This window comes from Panthera tigris, chromosome C1 (genome assembly GCF_018350195.1).
Source record: "Panthera tigris isolate Pti1 chromosome C1, P.tigris_Pti1_mat1.1, whole genome shotgun sequence".
NCBI lineage: Eukaryota > Metazoa > Chordata > Mammalia > Carnivora > Felidae > Panthera > Panthera tigris.
The window spans coordinates 214,655,363-214,661,362 of record NC_056667.1 but is presented as its reverse complement, the minus strand read 5'-3'; positions in this window follow the sequence as shown (position 1 = coordinate 214,661,362).

Genomic DNA, 6,000 nt, shown 5'->3' with positions numbered 1-6,000 from the left:
TCAAGGCCAGAAGACGGTCTCATGCAGAACTCCCTCTTGTTCAGTGGGGGGTGGGGTCAGTCTTTTGCTGTTCAAAAGATTTGTCCTTCTGCGGATTACATGAGGCCATGCAATGGAGGGCAGTCTGTGTGGCTTGAAGTCCATCGATTAAACGTAAATCTCACCCCACAACCTTTCATGGAAATGCCCGGAGTAATGCTTGACTGCATATTTGGGTACCCGGTGGCCCAGCCAAGTTGACACATAAAATAAACCACAGTGCTGTATAACCTGGTATAACACTAGAGGGACCTTCCTGACGTGTCTTGTTTAATCCCTTATGTTGGAGGCAAGGGGACTGGAAGTAGCTAATGCCCTCAGCTTGACGTCCCCTGGTCAAGGGACAGTGTTCTGTCCCCGTGGGGAGGATCCCCTGGGCGCCCCAACTCTCCTGACAAATACGGAGTGCCAGGGAAAGGAGTTCTCCAGCTTTGCTTCCGAGCTGGGCCGAGGGCTTCTGCGGCAGAAGGAAACTAGTGGGAGTCTCCTCCCGCTTTTCCAAGGGCATGACGTCAGTGGGCCATACTCTTCTCATTGTAAGCATTTCTCTACTTTAACTTCGCTTGAAGCTTCGGTGCCTGCCTCTGCTTCTCTGCCAGCGGGCGCCGGTGAGCCAGGCGGGCCGTCCTGCAGAAGCAAGCTGGTATGGCCGCGAGTCGAACCGGTGCGGACCCTGGTGACCCGGGGCAAGTTGCCAGACCTCCCTGTGCCTCGCTCTCCTTGCACAAAACGTACACCTGCAGAGGGTTATGGGGACGAGTCAGTGCCTTCCCACCCTACTCAGTCTGGGAGCCCCTTGGGTCCATGTTTCTGCCTTGCTTTCTGGCCAGAGGGCCCAGCACTGGCTCTGGATGGGAGCCCGGTGGTAGAAGCACCTGTAATGACAGTTCCCCTGGTCCCTCAGGCGATGGGAGCCGCGGTCTGACAGCTCCTCCCCCGGGTTTGTGCTGCCAGCTGCTCCCACCCCACCCCTGGCTCTCCTGCTGCCACTGAGGCGTGAGACCCCACTGGACCTGGGAGGTGCCCGTGCCTACACAACCTGGCAAAGGCCCAGTGCTGAGGAATGTGTCAGAAGGCTCCTGGAGGCTGGGGGATTGGGATGGATTTGCCATGTGGATCTGAGGACTCAGAGGGCCAAGAGGATAGCCTAATTATTATTATTTTTAAATGTTTCCTATTTATTTTTGAGGGAGAGGGAGACAGAGCATGCGTGGGGGAGGGGCAGAGAGAGAGGGAGACACAGAATCCGAAGCAGGCTCCAGGCTCCGAGCGGTCGGCACAGAGCCCGACGCGGGGCTCGAACCCACGAGCCGCGAGATCGTGACCTGAGCTGAAGTCGGAGGCTTAACCGAGTGAGCCACCCAGGCGCCCCGATCCCCATTATTAAATAGACGGGAAATGCACCAGAAGGGGGGCTACTGGCTTCTCTCGGGAGTTTGCAGGTGGCCATCCTCCATGGCTGGGGTTGACCCAAAAAGGCCCCTGTAGAAGTGGGGTGAACTGAGTGGGATGGAGTCCTGGGCACCCGGCCAGCAGACAGTGAAGGTAATCTCAGTGATGGGGACGAAGGCCATTGCGGGAAGCAGGAGGCCTTGGCCCCAGGGGATCTGTGTTGAAACTGACTAGAGGGATGGCGGTTTTCTCAGGGGAGAACGAGATGGACCCCCTAGCAGGGTGTTGCTTGATTTCTGCGATAAAATATTGCAGGTAAACTTGTGTCCCCCAGAAAGATATGTAGAAGTCCCTGTACGGTCACCCGTGAATGTGACCTTATTTGGAAATAAAGTCTGTGTAGATCTAGTCGAGTTGAAATGTGGCCATACTGAATTGGGGGCACCCCAAATCCAATGACCGCTGTCCTCCTAAGAGGTAGTGATTTGGACACAGAGACACGGGAGATACACTCACAGGGCCGAAGGCCATGTGATGACCGAGGCAGAGATTGGAGGGACGCAGCTACAACCAGGGGCTGCAAATAACCACTAGGAATTGGAAGGGACAAAGAAGGATTCCTCCCTAGAGCCTTCAGAGGGAGCACGGCCCTGTCGACATCCTGACTTTGGACTTCCAGCCTCTACAGCTGTGAGAGAAGAGATTTGCGTTCTTTCAAGCCACCCAGCTTGTGGCCGCTCTTAGGGCAGGCTTTGGAAGCCGGTAGCAGAAAACGGGCATCTGCTGCTACAAGGGGGATGTAGGCCCTTGTGCAGAATCCAAGTGAGCTCACAGTGGGCTGTTCAAAGCACTCTATCGTTATGTTTCTAGTCCCCGAACCCATACATGGAGAGACACGGCTAGAAGCTGTCCATTTCCTGAGACATACAATACACGTAGGACAGTAGCAGGTGCCATGCGGAGGCACCACTCGGCCAGGACTCGGTTCGCGTGCTGCTTCAGAGCCTCAGCCATGGTGCAGCCAGGCTGCCATCTTGGAGTGAGGTCCCTGCCACTGCTGGGCCTGCTGTGGTGGCTGTTCCGGGTCCTTCGTGCCGCTGGCCGGTCAAGTGCTGGCCTTTCTCCTTGCTTCCCCATCGTGGCTGAGGTGTGCCACAGGCCACTTAGGCCCACACGAGTGCGACAGGACGTGCGGGGAAGGTGACGCCCCTTGGGGGAATCCAACCAATGGGAGATGGGGCCAGTAGGCACGCATTTGTCTCCTCCCGGACTTGGACACTTGTTTTTGGAAAGTCGCAAACAACACAGAATGAGCTGTGGAAAGGTCTTGCCTGGGGCCGGCTCTTGTCCCCACCACGTTCCGCTCCGACTGTGCAGGTGGCCAACCCCTCTGAGCCTCCTGAGCACAATTTGCTGACCATGCACACCCCGCAGGGTGGTTGGGGGTGGGGAGGGGCTGGGGGGACATCTGTGAAGTGCCTTCTATGGGGTCTGTGCACGATGGACACACTGACAGCTCTTCCCCTTCCTCCTTCCCTCGGGGATTCCCGTCCTACCTCGGAGGGAGTGCCGAGACCCTCAACACTTCCCTTCCCAGCATCCTCTTAGCCCTTGAAGGCAGTGCCATGAAAGAACATTAAATTAAAGTAAGATTGTCCTGTGCATCTGAAAATTAGGACCCTCACTAGCAGAACTTCGGTCTTTTAAGGTCTGTCTGTGTCACCTGTGACCAGCGATGGAGTCATATTCATTTTTTTTTTTTTCACCGTTCGGATGCCTTGCTATTTTCTGACTCAAGATGAAGTGGAAAGATGCGAATCACTCCATGACTCAGCCACACGAGTCTCCGTGAAGGAGCATATGAAGCTTCGAAGCTTCTCCGGCTGTATGCATTATCTCAGTGGGATGTCTCTTTCTTGCAAACACCTTTCCACTCTGTCTCTTGGTTGGTGTTACACCCACCTGAATGTTGTTAAAGGGGACCTCGTTACAGCTCTTTGTGAGAGAGAGACGGTACCCTTTGGTGGAACCGAGGCCACGTTAACCAAGTTAACCAAGTTAACCAAACAAAGCTCACTGGATGTGTGACACTCCTACCAACGATGCCAAAGGAAATCATTTCTTTCGTGTCTCTATTCATGTTACTTCCCGTGGTCGACGTAATCAAAAGACAAAAAGCAACCACACGTAACCCACAAATCTAAAAAATCACCGGATGTGGAGTACAACCCTCAGAGTCCAGACAATAAGACTGAGCTGCTGTGATGGCAGCAAGATGAACAAAGAGGAACAATTTTTTATGGTCAGAAACTCTCTTAATATTTTACCACATTATTTGCAGTTGGGGGAGGCAGGAGCCTTCCCGGAGAGCTGACCTTTCACCATGGGAGGCAATGTTAATGTAAAAATCAACTCCGACTTTATATCTATTTCCATTTAGGCTTCCATTTATTATGGGGTAATAAAACACTCAAAAAAATCAAGCTTGACATCTGATTAGCATGTCCAGTCAATGTCTTTACCCATCACTCTCTGTAAAACAGGAGTCTCCATTTTACTAACGCTTCAGAGGATTTCATTGGCCGGCTGCCATTGCCTTTTTCCTTCCAATTCCCTCAAGGTACCAATCTCGGGAAGTGTTTGTGTTCTGGTGGCAGAATCGTCTCTGGTTCCAGCGTGAGATGAGATGATAGGGAAGCCGATGAGGCAGAAGGTCTGTACAAAAATTGTGGGCAGCCGTGCGGCGAGGTTAAAAGAAATCTACCTACAGTTTGCCGGCCCCTCATTTTTCTCCCCACACTTACCTTGGCTTTGTCAGTGTCACAGCGTCAAGGTAGAAAAGGATAAAGGATGCCCGAGTCATGCTGCCGATCACGCACTGGTAGAGCCTTTGTTAGAATGTTTCCTCAGGAGAGTGATGGGTTTGCTTTTGGTCCTCCATGTTATCTGGCTTCTTCTCTTTGGATCGAAGTCTCTCTCCCTCGGCACTGTTGACATTTTGGGCTGAGTCATTCCTTGGAGTAAGGCTGTCCTGTGCATTATAGGAGGCTTAGCAGAATCCCCAGCATCTGCCCCCGGGTGCATCCATTTGTAGCAGATCCCCGCCCCCAGCTGAGATCATTGAAAGTGTCCCAGATATTGCCGGATGTCCCCAGCCAGGGGAAGGGAGTCGTGACCTACTGCTTTGGACAGTCATGGCTCGCGTGCTCTTGGAGGACACCCTCCTTTACCCTCCCCCGAGAGAAAGTGGGATCCAAGGTGAGTAGGTTAATTCAATGGCTCCCTTTTGGCAGGATTTTCATGGGAGAAGTGGGGAGGAAGGACCCAGGGTAGCAGACGGTATAATTCTCCTTTCCTCTTTTCTCCCCAGTTAGAACAGGCAAGGCAGGACTCTTCTCTGTGAAGCTTGTTCTCCGTCTTCCAGAGCTATAAGGTCAGGGTGAAACCAGGAGTGGAGAGGTGAGGGGTGGAAAGGGGATAAAGGCGGCCATGTTTTATTTCATGTCTGTAGCACCCCCACAGTTTCCGGCACACGGCAGGTGCTCAGTGATCGGCCCATCCACCGAGCTTGAGTGAAATTTGGGTAAGCTCCATCTAGAAGCCTTCCCCACGCAGCAGCAACGACGTCTCCCCTGACCACTCACAGTGGCGTCCATCCTCATGGTGAGCAGAGGGGACTCGAGACCTTGGGTCAAAATCACCCAGCAAGTATCACGTCTTTGGTATAACTTGATAAAAATGTTCCATTCTTGCTACCTTCCTTCCCACTTACTGATATTTCCATCCTTCTTTTGTTGGTAATCCCTGACTGCCTGGTGGTTGGGTATGACGGCTGGCTGGCTGGCTGAAATGAAGAACTCAGTTGTTCCCAGGACATTGCTGAGTACCGACCACTGGGCCCTTCTGGTTGTGGTGCCACGGCTCTGAATATTGATCGGGGACGCAAGGTCAGGCGGTGGACTGCAGCTGTCACTCTTGCAGTGGGTGATGCTATGGCATTTAAAGCACTACCCACAGCACTGAATTATTTTTTACAAATATGTGGTGATATTCGATTCAAAGGAGACTGCCGATGAAATTCCCAGGATGTGGTGCAAACGACACGTTTGTGTATACCGTCTGTGTGTACTGAATGTGTACTATGTTGTGATTAATAGAACACAGTCACACGACACAGCCCAGGATGCAGTGTTCTTGATCCGGGCCAGGTGCCGAGACTCTACGGGTACATCTCCAGTGTTGGCTGCTCTCCCGAGTTCCAGCCTTCAGACTCGACAACAGAATGTCCAGCAGGCATCTCCAATCTCTTATGTGTAAAACTGACTTCTGGGGACGCCTGGGTGGCTCAGTCGGTTAAGCGTCCGACTTCAGCTCGGGTCATGATCTCACTGTTGATGAGTTCGAGCCCCGCGTCGGGCTCTGTGTTGACAGCTTGGAGCCTAGAACCCGCTTTGGATTCTGCGTCTCCCTCTCTCACTGCCCCTCACACCCCTCTCAAAAACAAAGAAACATTACAAAAATTATAAAACTGACTTCTGGATGCACTTCACCAGCTCCTCCCTGTCTTAG